The sequence below is a fragment of the Bombina bombina genome, chromosome 8 (genome assembly GCF_027579735.1).
Source record: "Bombina bombina isolate aBomBom1 chromosome 8, aBomBom1.pri, whole genome shotgun sequence".
Taxonomy (NCBI): domain Eukaryota; kingdom Metazoa; phylum Chordata; class Amphibia; order Anura; family Bombinatoridae; genus Bombina; species Bombina bombina.
In genome coordinates, this window is record NC_069506.1 from 252,911,441 (window position 1) to 252,928,471 (window position 17,031).

The following is a 17,031-nucleotide window of genomic DNA, read 5'->3' on the forward strand; positions in this document are numbered from 1 at the left end:
AATATACATTTGATAGGTACAAATTACATAAATCAATAGATGCAATATACATTTGATAGATACGAATTACATAGATCAATAGATGCAATATACATTTGATAGATACGAATTACATAGATGAATAGATGCAATATACATTTGATAGCAACGAATTACATAGATCAATAGATGCAATATACATTTGATAGATACGAATTACATAGATCAATAGATGCAATATGCATTTGATAGATACGAATTACATAGATCAATAGATGCATTATACATTTGATAGATACAATTGATAGTTAGATAGATTTGATAGATAAAGAGATAGATTTGATAGATATATCATTTCACAGACAGAGAATTACAAGACGTGCGGTCTGAGACCCATGGTAAGGTTCCCAGAGGCAGTTGCGGCGCCAGGGGACGTGTATATGGCATGGATTTTAGGAACCGGGAGATGGAAAAAGATGCTTGGTCAGTCCTCCTGCTTCAAATTTTGGGCACTGCGCGTGCAATCTATTGTGCCACCAGATATGAGTGGTGTGTTAAGTAGTACTATTCTTAGCAGTTTAATACCTGTTACTCTCCCTATAGGGGGAGGTGTATATGGCATTGATTTTAGGAACCGGGAGATGGAAAAAGATGCTTGGTCAGTCCTCCTACTTCAAATTTGGCCGAAACACAAGTGGCTGTCACAAAACAGTCCGGCCACGAGATAGATAGATTTGATAGATAGCTATATAGATTACATAGATCAATAGATGCAATATACATTGGATAGATACAAATTACATAGATCAATAGATGCAATATACATTGGATAGATACAAATTACATAGATCAATAGATGCAATATACATTTGATAGATAATAAATTACATAGATCAATAGATGCAATATACATTTGATAGATACAAATTACATAGATCAATAGATGCAATATACATGTGATAGATACAAATTACATAGATCAATAGATGCAATATACATGTGATAGATACGAATTACATAGATCAATAGATGCAATATACATTTGATAGATACGAATTACATAGATCAATAGATGCAATATACATTTGATAGATACAAATTACATAGATCAACAGATGCAATATACATTTGATAGATACGAGTTACATAGATCAATAGATGCAATATACATTTGATAGATACGATTGATAGTTAGATAGATTTGATAGATAAATAGATAGATTTGATAGATACATAATTTCCCAGACAGAGAATTACAAGATGTGCGTCTGGGACCAATGGTAAGGTTACTTCCATTTGCACAATCAAGTACAGGTTGGGGTCCGGGATTGCCTTTTGTGCAAAGAAATTGTGGCCGGGTACCTTCCACTGCGGTGTCCCCTATCAGGGGACGTGAATATGGCATGGATTTTAGGAACCGGGAGATGGAAAAAGATGCTTGGACACCCAGTACAGGTTGTTCTCCTTCAGCCTTTTTATAGCAGGGTGTCCGACCCTCAACAGGCACAACAGCATGAAAGACCCCATATGCCATGACTTCCTTTTGCAGAATCGAGTACAGGTATGGCATCGATTTTAGGAACCCGGAGATAATTTTTAGGAACCGGGAGATTGAAAACGATGCTTGGACACCCAGTATAGGATGTTCTCCTTCAGCCTTTTTATACAAGGGTCCCCGACCCTCAACAGGCACGGCAGCATGAAAGACCAGAAAAATTGATGTTTGTTTGACAGTTAGAAAGTGCCCTAAAATGCCTAGTTGTTGGTGGACAAGTCACGCAAGTCATCCGGCATTCGAAGATAAAATACAGCAGCGTGTGGACCATTTTTATCCCATGGCAGCTCATCTCATCAGGCCTTTTTTACTTGAATGTATCGCCCAATGACAGTCCCTTCGGAATCTATCCCTCATTCATTTTAATAAAGGTGAGATAATCAAGACTTTTTTTACCTAGTCGACTTCTCTTCTCAGTGACAATACCTCCTGCTGCACTGAAGGTCCTTTCTGACAGGACACTTGAAGCCGGGCAGGCCAGAAGTTCTATTGCAAATTGGGATAGCTCAGGCCACAGGTTAAGCCTGCACACCCAGTAGTCAAGGGGTTCATCGCTCCTCAGAGTGTCGAGATCCTCAGTTAATGCGAGGTAGTCTGCTACCTGTCGGTTGAGTCATTCTCTGAGGCTGGATCCCGAAGGGCTGTGGCGATTCATAGGAGTTAAAAAGGTCCGCATGTCCTCCATCAACAACACATCTGGAAAGTGTCCTGTCCTTGCCGGCGTGGTCATGGGAGGAGGAGTATTACTTTCATCACTTCCCTTGTTAGATTTCCGTTGTGCTGTGAGATCACCCTTATATGCTGTGTAAAGCATACTTTTTAATTTATTTTTGAACTGCTCCATCCTTTCCGACTTTAGGAATTCATTCAGTCACTTTATGCTTATACCGGGGGTCTAGTAGCGTGGACACCCAGTACAGTTCATTCTCCTTCAGCTTTTTTATACTAGTGTCCCTCAACAGGCACGACAGCATGAAAGAACCCATTTGCACAAGGTTGGATTCCGAGCTTCTCATGTCCCGTTCCTCATCTTCACTGATCTCACTGAAGGTATCTTCTTCCCCCCAGCCATGTACAACCCCACGGGTACCAGATAGATGACAACAACGAGCACCCTGGGATGCCTGTTGTGCTTGGTCTTCCTCCTCCTCCTCAAAGCCACATTCCTCCTCTGACTCCTCTTCCTCACAATCCTCTTCCTGCATTGCTGCTGGTCCAGCAAGCGATGCTGATAAGGCTGTTTCTGGTGGTGATGGATCCTCTTCCTCTTCACGCTCATCTATGGCCTTATCCAGCACTCTTCGCAGGGCATGCTCCAGGAAGAAAACAAATGGTATGATGTTGCTGATGGTGCCTTCAGTGTGACTGACTAGGTTTGTCACCTCCTCAAAAGGACACATGAGCCTACAGGCATTGCGCATAAGTGTCCAGTAACGTGGCAAAAAAATCCCCAGCTCCCCAGAGGCTGTCCTAGCACCCCGGTCATACAAATACTCAATAACAGCTTTTTCTTGTTGGAGCAGGTGATTGAACATTAGGAGTGTTGAATTCCAATGTGTCGGGCTGTCGCAAATCAAGCGCCTCACTGGCAGGTTGTTTTGCCGCTGGATATCTGACAAGTGCGCCATGGCCGTGTAGGAATGCCTGAAATGGCCACACACCTTTCTGGCCTGCTTCAGGACATCCTGTAAGCCTGGGTACTTATGCACAAAGCGTTGTACAATCAGATTACACACATGTGCCATGCACGGCAAATGTGTCAACTTGCCCAATTTCAATGCCGCCACCAAATTACTTCCTTTGTCAGAAACCACTTTGCTGATCTCCAGTTGGTACGGAGTCAGCCACTGATCAACCTGTGCGTTCAGGGCGGACAGGAGTGCTGCTGTGGTGTGACTCTCTGCTTTCAGGCAAGTCAACCCCAATACAGCGTGACAATGCCGTATCCGGGATGTGGAATAGTACCTGGGGAGCTGGGGGGGTGCCGTTGATGTGGAGCAAGATGCAGCAGCAGAAGAGGACTCAGCTGAGGAAGAGGTTATGGAAGAGGATGGAGTAGGAGGAGTAGAGGAGGTAGCAGCAGGCCTGCCTGCAAGTCGTGGTGGTGTCACCAACTCCTCTGCAGAGCTGCAAATTCCATGCTTGTCAACCATCAGCAGGTTTACCCAATGCGCAGTGTAGGTGATATACCTGCCCTGACCATGCTTTGCAGACCAGCTATAAGTGGTCAGATGGACCCTTGCCCCAACACTGTGTGCCAGACATGCCATTACTTCCTTTCTCACAATCGAGTACAGGTTGGGGATTGCCTTTTGTGAAAAAAAATTTCGGCAGGGTACCTTCCACTGTGTTGTCCCAATAGATACAAATTTTTTGAATGCCTCAGACTCCACCAGCTTGTATGGTAAAAGCTGTCAGGCTAAGAGTTCAGACAAGCCAGCTGTCAGACGCCGGGCAAGGGGGTGACTTTGGGAAATTGGCTTCTTATGCTCAAACATGTCTTTGACAGACACCTGACTGTGGGCAGATGAGCAGGAACTGCTACGGAAGAGAGACTGAGTGGCAGATGGTTGAGAGGGGGCAAGGAGTACAGCAGTGGTTGAAGTGGCTGAAGATGCTGGACCAGGAGGAGGATGGCGGGTTTGAGTTTGTGTGCTGCTTCTACACATGTGTTCATCCCATCGGCATTTGTAATGTGAGATCATGTGCCTTCACAAAGCAGTTGTACCTAGGTGGGTGTTGGACTTCCCACGACTCAGTTTCTTTTGACACAGGTTGCAAATGGCATCACTGTTGTCAAAGGCAGACACACAAAAAAAATGCCACATTGCTGAGCTCTGCGATGACGGCATTCTGGTGGTGGCAACAGCATGCGTTGATTGGCGTGCTGTCTGGCTGACCCCGGGTGCCAATGCATGCTGTCTAACTGTGCCACTATCTCCTTGTGACGACCTCCCCCTGCTTCCAACTCGTCTCCTCCTTTCTGTCTCCCCATCTGAACTTTCCCCCTCTTCTTCTTCTCTTCTAGCGGGTACCCACGTAACATCCACAGACGCATCATCATCAACCGCTTCACTTGTATCTGACAAATCAACAAAGGAAGCAGCAGTGGGTACAACATCATCATTATCATCATCACACCATACATCCATGTCTGTAATGCTGCCTGACTGAGACATATCACTGTTATCTACATCCTCTGTAAATGAAGGTTGTGCATCACTCATTTCTTCCAACTGATGTGTCAATAACTCCTCTGACAGATCAAATGAAGCGGCTGTGGTGCTAGTGTTGGTTGTGGCGGCAGGCGGGCGAGTTGCACTGGTCACTTGAGAGGTGCCCAAAGCTAAGCTGGAGGTGGATGGTGCATCAAGGTTCCAAGCGGAAGCTGTAGAAGATTGGGTGTCCTGTGTTAGCCAGTCAATTATGTCCTCCTCAGAATTTTTCATGTTCATGGTACGTGGCCTCTGAACACTCGGCATTATTGTAGGGTCAAAGGGAATCAAAGCACCACGACCACGACAGCACCTGCAGGGTGGCCTGCCTCTGCCTGTCATTTTTTTTAAAATGTAGACTTACACTAACATTAAACAAAATATGAGTAGTGCCAATGGGAAAGTGGGAACAGTATACGCTGTGAGCCTGACACAAAAAAGCAGACTGATGTTTCACAATCAAAAAAGTTTTTTTTTTTTAAATGTATACTTACACTACTTTTAAACAAGATATGAGTGGTGGCACTGGGCAAGTGGGCACAGATTACACTAGCAGACTGATGTTTCACAGTCAAAAAAGTTTTTTTAAAAAATATTTACAATACTGTTATAACAAATATGATTGGTGGCACTACTTGGCAAGTGGGCCTGGCACACACACTGGCAGGCAGGCAACTGCAATTAGATTACACTAGCAGACTGATGTTTCACAGTCAAAAACGTTTTTTTTTAAATATTTACACTACTGTTACAACAAATATGAGTGGTGCCACTAAAATGGCAAGTGGGCCTGGCACACACGCTGGCAGGCAAGCAACTGCAATTAGATTCCACTAGCAGACTGATGTTTCACAGTCAAAAAAGTTTTTTTTTAAAATATTTACACTACAGTTACAACAAATATAAGTGGTGCCACTAACTTGGCAAGTGGGCCTGACACACACGTTGGCAGGCAGGCAACTGCAATTTGATTACACTAGCAGACTGATGTTTACAGTCAAAAAAGTTTTTTTTTTTAAATATTTACACTACTGTTACAACAAATATAAGTGGTGCCACTAACTTGGCAAGTGGGCCTGACACACACGTTGGCAGGCAGGCAACTGCAATTTGATTACACTAGCAGACTGATGTTTCACAGTCAAAAAAGTTTTTTTATTAAATAATTACACTACTGTTACAACAAATATGAGTGGTGCCACTAACTTGGCAAGCGGGCCTGGCACACACGCTGGCAGGCAGGCAACTGCGATTAGATTACACTAGCAGACTGATGTTTCACAGTCAACAAAGTTTTTTTTTTTAAATATTTACTCTACTGTTATAACAAATATCAGTGGTGCCACTAACTTGGCAAGTGGGCCTGGCACACATGCTGGCAGGCAGGCAACTGCAATTAGATTACACTAGCAGACTGATGTTTCACAGTCAAAAAAGTTTTTTTTATTAAATATTTACACTACTGTTATAACAAATATGATTGGTGGCACTAGTTGGCAAGTGGGCCTGGCACACACGCTGGCAGGCAGGCAGGCAACTGCAATTAGATTACACTAGCAGACTGATGTTTCACAGTCAAAAAAGTTTTTTTATTAAATATTTACACTACTTTTATAACAAATATGATTGGTGGCAGTAGTTGGCAAGTGGGTCTGGCACACACACTGGCAGACAGGCAACTGCAATTAGATTACACTAGCAGACTGATGTTTACAGTCAAAAAAGTTTTTTTTTTTAAATATTTACACTACTGTTACAACAAATATGAGTGGTGACACTAACTTGGCAAGTGGGCCTGACACACACGTTGGCAGGCAGGCAACTGCAATTTGATTACACTAGCAGACTGATGTTTCACAGTCAAAAAAGTTTTTTTATTAAATAATTACACTACTGTTACAACAAATATGAGTGGTGCCACTAACTTGGCAAACGGGCCTGGCACACACGCTGGCAGGCAGGCAACTGCAATTAGATTACACTAGCAGACTGATGTTTCACAGTCAAAAAAGTTTTTAAAAAAATATTTACACTACTGTTATAACAAATATGAGTGGTGGTACTAGTTGGCAAGTGGGCCTGGCACACACGCTGGCAGGCAGGCAACTGCAATAAGATTACACTAGCAGACTGATGCTTCACAGTCAAAAAAGTTTTTTTAAAAAATATTTACACTACTGTTACAACAAATATGAGTGGTGCCACTAACTTGGCAAGTGGGCCTGGCACACACACTGGCAGGCAGGCAGGCAGGCAACTGCAATAAGATTACTCTAGCAGACTGATGTTTCACAGTCAAAAAAGTTTTTTTAAAAAATATTTACACTACTGTTATAATAAATATGAGAGGTGGCACTACTTGGCAAGTGGGCCTGGCACACACGCTGGCAGGCAGGCAATTGCAATTAGATTACACTAGCAGACTGATGTAAAAGTTTTTTTTTTTTTAATTTTACACTAATGTTACACCAGATATGAGTGGTGGCACTGAGGAAGTAGGCACAGTATATGCTGTGAGCCTGACACACAGGCTGGCAGTGGCAGGCTGGCCTGGCAACTGAAATTAGATTACACTAGCAGACTGATGTAAAAGTTGTTTTTTTTAAATTGACACTAATGTTACACCAGATATGACTGGTGGCACTGAGGAAGTAGGCACAGTATACGCTGTGAGCCTGAAACACAGGCTGGCAGTGGCAGGCTGGCCTGGCAACTGAAATTAGATTACACTAGCAGACTGATGTAAAAGTTTTTTTTTTTTTTAATTTACACTAATGTTACCCCAGATATGACTGGTGGGACTGATCAAGTAGGCACAGTATTTGCTGTGAGCCTGACACACAGGCTGGCAGTGGCAGGCTGGCCTGGCAACTGAAATTAGATTACACTAGCAGACTGATGTAAAAGTTTTTTTTTTAAATTTACACTAATGATACACCAGATATGACTGGTGGCACTGAGGAGGTAGGCACAGTATATGCTGTGAGCCTGATACACAGGCTGGCAGTGGCAGGCTGGCCTGGCAACTGAAATTAGATTACACTAGCAGACTGATGTAAAAGTTTTTTTTTTAAAAAATTACACTAATGTTACACCAGATATAAGTGGTGGCACAGAGGAAGTAGGCACAGTAAATGCTGTGAGCCTGACACACAGGCTGGCAGTGGCAGGCTGGCTTGGCAACTGAAATTAGATTACACTAGCAGACTGATGTAAAAGTTTTTTTTAAAAAATGTACACTAATGTTACAACAGATATGAGTGGTGGCACTGAGGAAGTAAGCACAGTATATGCTATGACCCTGACACACAGTCTGGCAGTGGGAGGCTTGCCTGGCAACTGAAATTAGATTACACTAGCAGACTAATGTAAAAGTTTTTTTTTTTTTTTAATTTACAATAATGTTACACCAGATATGAGTGGTGGGACTTAGGAAGTAGGCACAGTATATGCTGTGAGCCTGACCTACAGGCTGGCAGTGGCAGGCTGGCCTGGCAACTGAAATAAGATTACACTAGTAGACTGATGTAAAAAATTTTTTTTTTTAGATTTACGCTAATGTTACCCCAGATATGACTGGCGGGACTGAGCAAGTAGGCACAGTATTTGCTGTGAGCCTGACACACGGGCTGGCAGTGGCAGGCTGGCTTGGCAACTGAAATTAGATTACACTAGCAGACTGATGTAAAAGTTTTTTTTAAAAAATTTACACTAATGTTACACCAGATATGAGTGGTGGCACTGAGGAAGTAGGCACAGTATATGCTGTGAGCCTGACACACAGGCTGGTAGTGGCAGGCTGGCCTGGCAACTGAAATTAGATTACACTAGCAGACTGATGTTTCACAGTCAAAAAAGTTTTTTTTTTAAAATATTTACACTACTGTTACAAGAAATATGAGTGGTGCCACTAACTTGGCAAGCGGGCCTGGCACACACGCTGGCAGGCAGGCAACTGCGATTAGATTACACTAGCAGACTGATGTTTCACAGTCAAAAAAGTTTTTTTTTTTAAATATTTACTCTACTGTTATAACAAATATGAGTGGTGCCACTAACTTGGCAAGTGGGCCTGGCACACATGCTGGCAGGCAGGCAACTGCAATTAGATTACACTAGCAGACTGATGTTTCACAGTCAAAAAAGTTTTTTTATTAAATATTTACAATACTGTTACAACAAATATGAGTGGTGCCACTAACTTGGCAAGTGTGCCTGGCACACACACTGGCAGGCAGGCAACTGCAATTAGATTACACTAGCAGACTGATGTTTCACAGTCAAAAAAGTTTTTTTAAAAATATTTACACTACTGTTATAACAAATATGATTGGTGGCACTAGTTGGCAAGTGGGTCTGGCACACACGCTGGCAGACAGGCAACTGCAATAAGATTACACTAGCAGACTGATGTTTCACAGTCAAAAAAGTTTTTTTTTTAAATATTGACACTACTGTTACAACAAATATGAGTGGTGCCACTAACTTGGCAAGTGGGCCTGGCACACACACTGGCAGGCAGGCAACTGCAATTAGATTACACTTGCAGACTGATGTTTCACAGTCAAAAAAGTATTTTTTTTTAAATATTGACACTACTGTTACAACAAATATGAGTGGTGCCACTAACATGGCAAGTGGGCCTGGCACACACGCTGGCAGGCAGGCAACTGAAATTAGATTACACTAGCAGACTGATGTTTCACAGTCAAAAAAAAATTTTTACAAAATATTTACACTACTGTTATAACAAATATGAGTGGTGACACTAGTTGGCAAGTGGGCCTGGCACACACGCTGGAAGGCAGGCAACTGCAATTAGATTACACTAGCAGACTGATGTAAAAGTTATTTTTTTTAATTTACACTAATGTTACACCAGATGTGACTGGTGGCACTGAGGAAGTAGGCACAGTATATTCTGTGAGCCTAACACACAGTCTGGCAGTGGCAGGCTGGCCTGGCAACTGAAATTAGATTACACTAGCAGACTGATGTAAAAGTTTTTTGTTTTTTTTTAAATTACACTAATGTTACATCAGATATGAGTGGTGGCACTGAGGAAGTAGGCACAGTATATGATGTGAGTCTGACACACAGGCTGGTAGTGGCAGGCTGGCCTGGCAACTGAAATTAGATTACACTAGCAGAATGATGTTTCACAGTCCAAAAAGTTTTTTTTTTAAATATTTACACTACTGTTACATGAAATATGAGTGGTCCCACTAACTTGGCAAGTGGGCCTGGCACACACGCTGGCAGGCAGGAAACTGCAATAAGATTACACTAGCAGACTGATGTTTCACAGTCAAAAAAGTTTTTTTTTTAAATATTTACACTACTGTTACAACAAATATGAGTGGTGCCACTAACTTGGCAAGTGGGCCTGGCACACACGCTGGCAGGCAGGCAACTGCAATTAGATTACACTAGCAGACTGATGTTTCACAGTCAAAAAAGTTTTTTTTTTAAATATTTACACTACTGTTACAACAAATATGAGTGGTGCCACTAACTTAGCAAGTGGGCCTGGCACACATGCTGGCAGGCAGGCAACTGCAATTAGATTACACTAGCAGACTGATGTTTCACAGTCAAAAAAGTTTTTTTATTAAATATTTACACTATTTTTATAACAAATATGATTGGTGGCACTAGTTGGCAAGTGGGTCTGGCACACACGCTGGCAGACAGGCAACTGCAATTAGATTACACTAGCAGACTGATGTTTCACAGTCAAAAAAGTTTTTTAAAAAATATTTACACTACTGTTACAAAAAATATGAGTGGTGCCACTAACTTGGCAAGCGGGCCTGGCACACACGCTGGCAGGCAGGCAACTGCGATTAGATTACACTAGCAGACTGATGTTTCACAGTCAAAAAAGTTTTTTTTTAAATATTTACTCTACTGTTATAACAAATATGAGTGGTGCCACTAACTTGGCAAGTGGGCCTGGCACACATGCTGGCAGGCAGGCAACTGCAATTAGATTACACTAGCAGACTGATGTTTCACAGTCAAAAAAGTTTTTTTATTAAATATTTACAATACTGTTACAACAAATATGAGTGGTGCCACTAACTTGGCAAGTGGGCCTGGCACACACGCTGGCAGGCAGGCAACTGCAATTTGATTACACTAGCAGACTGATGTTTCACAGTCAAAAAAGTTTTTTTATTAAATATTTACAATACTGTTACAACAAATATGAGTGGTGCCACTAACTTGGCAAGTGGACCTGGCACACATGCTGGCAGGCAGGCAACTGCTATTAGATTACACTAGCAGACTGATGTTTCACAGTCAAAAAAGTTTTTTTTTAAAATATTTACTCTACTGTTATAACAAATATGAGTAGTGCCACTAACTTGGCAAGTGGGCCTGGCACACACACTGGCAGGCAGGCAACTGCAATTAGATTACGCTAGCAGACTGATGTTTCACAGTCAAAAAGTTTTTTTAAAAAATATTTACACTACTGTTATAACAAATATGATTGGTGGCACTAGTTGGCAAGTGGGCCTGGCACACACGCTGGCAGGCAGGCAACTGCAATTAGATTACACTAGCAGACTGATGTAAAAGTTTTTTTAAACATAATTTACACTAATGTTACACCAGATATGTCTGGTGGCACTGAGGAAGTAGGCACAGTATGTGCCGTGAGCCTGACACACAGGCTGGCAGTGGCAGGCTGGCCTGGCAACTGAAATTAGATTACACTAGCAGACTGATGTAAAAAAAATTTAAAAAAATTTACACTAATTTTACAACAGATATGAGTGGTGGCACTGAGGTAGTAAGCACAGTATATGCTATGATCCTGACACACAGGCTGGCAGTGGGAGGCTGGCCTGGCAACTGAAATTAGATTACACTAGCAGACTAATGTAAAAGTTTTTTTTTTTTTTAAATTTACACTAATGTTACACCAGATATGACTGGTGGGACTTAGGAAGTAGGCACAGTATATGCTGTGAGCATGACACACAGGCTGGCAGTGGCAGGCTGGCCTGGCAACTGAAATAAGATTACACTAGCAGACTGATGTAAAAGTTTTTTTTTTAAATTTACACTAATGTTACCCCAGATATGACTGGTGGGACTGAGCAAGTAGGCACAGTATTTGCTGTGAGCCTGACACACAGGCTGGCAGTGGCAGGCTGGCCTGGCAACTGAAATTAGATTACACTAGCAGACTGATGTAAAAGGTTTTTTTTAAAATTTACACTAATGTTACACCAGATATGACTGGTGGCACTGAGGAGGTAGGCACAGTATATGCTGTGAGCCTGACACACAGGCTGGCAGTGGCAGGCTGGCCTGGCAACTGAAATTAGATTACACTAGCAGACTGATGTAAAAAAATTTTTTTAAAAAAATTACACTAATGTTACACCAGATATAAGTGGTGGCACTGAGGAAGTAGGCACAGTAAATGCTGTGAGCCTGACACACAGGCTGGCAGTGGCAGGCTGGCCTGGCAACTGAAATTAGATTACACTAGCAGACTGATGTAAAAGTTTTTTTTTAAAAAATTACACTAATGTTACAACAGATATGAGTGGTGGCACTGAGGAAGTAAGCACAGTATATGCTATGATCCTGACACACAGGCTGGCAGTGGGAGGCTGGCCTGGCAACTGAAATTAGATTACACTAGCAGACTAATGTAAAAGTTTTTTTTTTTTTTTAAATTTACACTAATGTTACACCAGATATGACTGGTGGGACTTAGGAAGTAGGCACAGTATATGCTGTGAGCATGACACACAGGCTGGCAGTGGCAGGCTGGCCTGGCAACTGAAATAAGATTACACTAGCAGACTGATGTAAAAGTTTTTTTTTAAATTTACACTAATGTTACCCCAGATATGACTGGTGGGACTGAGCAAGTAGGCGCAGTATTTGCTGTGAGCCTGACACACAGGCTGGCAGTGGCAGGCTGGCCTGGCAACTGAAATTAGATTACACTAGCAGACTGATGTAAAAGGTTTTTTTTAAAATTTACACTAATGTTACACCAGATATGACTGGTGGCACTGAGGAGGTAGGCACAGTATATGCTGTGAGCCTGACACACAGGCTGGCAGTGGCAGGCTGGCCTGGCAACTGAAATTAGATTACACTAGCAGACTGATGTAAAAATTTTTTTTTTTTTAAATTACACTAATGTTACACCAGATATAAGTGGTGGCACTGAGGAAGTAGGCACAGTAAATGCTGTGAGCCTGACACACAGGCTGGCAGTGGCAGGCTGGCCTGGCAACTGAAATTAGATTACACTAGCAGACTGATGTAAAAGTTTTTTTTAAAAAATTACACTAATGTTACAACAGATATGAGTGGTGGCACTGAGGAAGTAAGCACAGTATATGCTATGATCCTGACACACAGGCTGGCAGTGGGAGGCTGGCCTGGCAACTGAAATTAGATTACACTAGCAGACTAATGTAAAAGTTTTTTTTTTAATTTACACTAATGTTACACCAGATATGAGTGGTGGGACTTAGGAAGTAGGCACAGTTTATGCTGTGAGCCTGACACACAGGCTGGCTGTGGCAGGCTGGCCTGGCAACTGAAATAAGATTACACTAGCAGACTGATGTAAACGTTTTTTTTTTTAATTTACACTAATGTTACACCAGATATGACTGGTGGCACTGAGGAAGTAGGCACATTATATGCTGTGAGTCTGACACACAGGCTGGCAGTGGCAGGCTGGCCTGGCAACTGAAATTAGATTACACTAGCAGACTGATGTAAAAGTTTTTTTTTTTTTAAAAATACACTAATGTTACACCAGATATGAGTGGTGGCACTGAGGAAGTAGGCACAGTATATGCTGTGAGCCTGACACACAGGCTGGTAGTGGCAGGCTGTTCTGGCAACTGAAATTAGATTACACTAGCAGACTGATGTTTCACAGTCAAAAAAGTTTTTTTTTTTAAATATTAACACTACTGTTACAAGAAATATGAGTGGTGCCACTAACTTGGCAAGTTTGCCTGGCACACACGCTGGCAGGCAAGCAACTGCAATTATATTACACTAGCAGACTGATGTTTCACAGTCAAAAAAGTTTTTTTAAAAATATTTACACTACTGTTATAACAAATATAATTGGTGGCACTAGTTGGCAAGTGGACCTGGCACACACGCTGGCAGGCAGGCAACTGCAATTAGATTACACTAGCAGACTGATGTTTTACAGTCCAAAAAGTTTTTTTTTTAAATATTGACACTACTGTTACAACAAATATGAGTGATGCCACTGACATGGCAAGTGGGCCTGGCACACACGCTGGCAGGCAGGCAACTGAAATTAGATTACACTAGCAGACTGATGTTTCACAGTCAAAATTTAAAAAAAAAAAAATATTTACACTACTGTTATAACAAATATGAGTGGTGACACTCGTTGGCAAGTGGGCCTGGCACACACGCTGGAAGGCAGGCAACTGCAATTAGATTACACTAGCAGACTGATGTAAAAGTTATTTTTTTTAATTTACACTAATGTTACACCAGATATGAGTGGTGGCACTGAGGAAGTAGGCACAGTATATGCTGTGAGTCTGACACACAGGCTGGTAGTGGCAGGCTGGCCTGGCAACTGAAATTAGATTACACTAGCAGACTGATGTTTCACAGTCAAAAAAGTTTTTTTTAAAATATTTACACTACTTTTATAACAAATATGATTGGTGGCACTAGTTGGCAAGTGGGCCTGGCACACACGCTGGCAGACAGGCAACTGCAATTAGATTACACTAGCAGACTGATGTTTCACAGTCCAAAAAGTTTTTTTTTTTAAATATTTACACTACTGTTACAAGAAATATGAGTGGTGCCACTAACTTGGCAAGTGGGCCTGGCACACACGCTGGCAGGCAGGAAACTGCAATAAGATTACACTAGCAGACTGATGTTTCACAGTCAAAAAAGTTTTTTTTTTAAATATTTACACTACTGTTACAACAAATATGAGTGGTGCCACTAACTTGGCAAGTGGGCCTGGCACACACGCTGGCAGGCAGGAAACTGCAATAAGATTACACTAGCAGACTGATGTTTCACAGTCAAAAAAGTTTTTTTTTTAAATATTTACACTACTGTTACAACAAATATGAGTGGTGCCACTAACTTGGCAAGTGGGCCTGGCACACACACTGGCAGGCAGGCAACTGCAATTAGATTACGCTAGCAGACTGATGTTTCACAGTCAAAAAGTTTTTTTAAAAATATTTACACTACTGTTATAACAAATATGATTGGTGGCACTAGTTGGCAAGTGGGTCTGGCACACACGCTGGCAGACAGGCAACTGCAATAAGATTACACTAGCAGACTGATGTTTCACAGTCAAAAAAGTTTTTTTTTTAAATATTGACACTACTGTTACAACAAATATGAGTGGTGCCACTAACATGGCAAGTGGGCCTGGCACACACGCTGGCAGGCAGGCAACTGAAATTAGATTACACTAGCAGACTGATGTTTCACAGTCAAAAAAAATTTTTTACAAAATATTTACACTACTGTTATAACAAATATGAGTGGTGACACTAGTTGGCAAGTGGGCCTGGCACACACGCTGGAAGGCAGGCAACTGCAATTAGATTACACTAGCAGACTGATGTAAAAGTTATTTTTTTTAATTTACACTAATGTTACACCAGATGTGACTGGTGGCACTGAGGAAGTAGGCACAGTATATTCTGTGAGCCTAACACACAGTCTGGCAGTGGCAGGCTGGCCTGGCAACTGAAATTAGATTACACTAGCAGACTGATGTAAAAGTTTTTTGTTTTTTTTTAAATTACACTAATGTTACATCAGATATGAGTGGTGGCACTGAGGAAGTAGGCACAGTATATGATGTGAGTCTGACACACAGGCTGGTAGTGGCAGGCTGGCCTGGCAACTGAAATTAGATTACACTAGCAGAATGATGTTTCACAGTCCAAAAAGTTTTTTTTTTAAATATTTACACTACTGTTACATGAAATATGAGTGGTCCCACTAACTTGGCAAGTGGGCCTGGCACACACGCTGGCAGGCAGGAAACTGCAATAAGATTACACTAGCAGACTGATGTTTCACAGTCAAAAAAGTTTTTTTTTTAAATATTTACACTACTGTTACAACAAATATGAGTGGTGCCACTAACTTGGCAAGTGGGCCTGGCACACACGCTGGCAGGCAGGCAACTGCAATTAGATTACACTAGCAGACTGATGTTTCACAGTCAAAAAAGTTTTTTTTTTAAATATTTACACTACTGTTACAACAAATATGAGTGGTGCCACTAACTTAGCAAGTGGGCCTGGCACACATGCTGGCAGGCAGGCAACTGCAATTAGATTACACTAGCAGACTGATGTTTCACAGTCAAAAAAGTTTTTTTATTAAATATTTACACTATTTTTATAACAAATATGATTGGTGGCACTAGTTGGCAAGTGGGTCTGGCACACACGCTGGCAGACAGGCAACTGCAATTAGATTACACTAGCAGACTGATGTTTCACAGTCAAAAAAGTTTTTTTAAAAATATTTACACTACTGTTACAAAAAATATGAGTGGTGCCACTAACTTGGCAAGCGGGCCTGGCACACACGCTGGCAGGCAGGCAACTGCGATTAGATTACACTAGCAGACTGATGTTTCACAGTCAAAAAAGTTTTTTTTTTAAATATTTACTCTACTGTTATAACAAATATGAGTGGTGCCACTAACTTGGCAAGTGGGCCTGGCACACATGCTGGCAGGCAGGCAACTGCAATTAGATTACACTAGCAGACTGATGTTTCACAGTCAAAAAAGTTTTTTTATTAAATATTTACAATACTGTTACAACAAATATGAGTGGTGCCACTAACTTGGCAAGTGGGCCTGGCACACACGCTGGCAGGCAGGCAACTGCAATTTGATTACACTAGCAGACTGATGTTTCACAGTCAAAAAAGTTTTTTTATTAAATATTTACAATACTGTTACAACAAATATGAGTGGTGCCACTAACTTGGCAAGTGGACCTGGCACACATGCTGGCAGGCAGGCAACTGCTATTAGATTACACTAGCAGACTGATGTTTCACAGTCAAAAAAGTTTTTTTTTAAAATATTTACTCTACTGTTATAACAAATATGAGTGGTGCCACTAACTTGGCAAGTGGGCCTGGCACACACACTGGCAGGCAGGCAACTGCAATTAGATTACGCTAGCAGACTGATGTTTCACAGTCAAAAAGTTTTTTTAAAAAATATTTACA